The sequence below is a fragment of the Bremia lactucae genome, linkage group LG18 (genome assembly GCF_004359215.1).
Source record: "Bremia lactucae strain SF5 linkage group LG18, whole genome shotgun sequence".
NCBI classification, from domain to species: Eukaryota; Oomycota; class Peronosporomycetes; order Peronosporales; family Peronosporaceae; genus Bremia; species Bremia lactucae.
In genome coordinates this window covers 1242190-1243236 of record NC_090627.1, presented here as the reverse complement: position 1 = coordinate 1243236, position 1047 = coordinate 1242190, and positions in this window count along the sequence as shown.

Below are 1047 nucleotides of genomic sequence, written 5' to 3'. Positions count from 1 at the left end.
GGTAGCAAGCTCCACATGTCGACCGCAGATCATCCCCAGACCGATGGCCAAACAGAACGTGCCAATCGGGTCGTGGCGGATGTCTTACGCACTATAGCAACTCCCAAAGAGTGGAGCAAGCAATTGCCCTTTGTGGAGTTCGCTATAAATAACAGTGTCCACGCCAGTACGGGTGAGACACCGTTTTATATTAACGGACTGCGCCATCCTCGGACGCCAGTCTCGTTTGTGCGCAGCCCGAGTCTTAGTGGGGGAGGGCCCCTCACTATGCTCGGTGCGAAAGAGGGACATAGTTTCGTCAATATGACGATGACCCATGAGGGTATCATCTCAAAGACAGAAACTTGCCCTAGTGACCCTGCCAGTTTAGCAGTGGTCAATAAAACTACGCCTTATGACCGACCTCTTGGCGGTATCATAGGCGAGTTTGATGCTAAAAGCGTGAGCGAGGCTCAACGCTTTGTGGATGAGCGATTAGCCATCACACGTAAAGTCCGTGACGCAATGGCAAGCGCACAGGACAAGCAAAAAGAATATGCGGACCGAAATGGTCGCAAAAACAATGAACGCTTTAGAGTGGGTGAAAAAGTACTATTAAGTACTGCTACCCTACCTAAAAATGCAATTTCTGTACTACCTGGAGGTACTACGAAGTTGTTGCCGCGTTTCATTGGGCCCTTTACGGTGGTTGAAGAGGTTGGAGACCTAAATTATAGGCTCACCCTTCCCCCGTATATGAAGACGCACCCCGTATTTTACGTGGGTCGTCTGAAACGGTATGTAGACCCAAATGAGGTCACATACCCCCATCTGGCCATCGAGACCGATGGTGACGCCGACTGCGTGTCGAGCGTCGTTCGGGTGAGGGGGACGGTGAAGGCGAAAAGCTATCAGACCGATTCCTCCTTCCACGAACAGGACTTGGAGAGCGAGGGACGTCACGCGAGTAACGCGGATCCCTCAGCATTATCCGTTCGAAAAGGTCCAAGCGAGTCTTCAGGCGTTCATAACCCTGACGAGCCTTCGCTCGGACATCAACGAGATCCG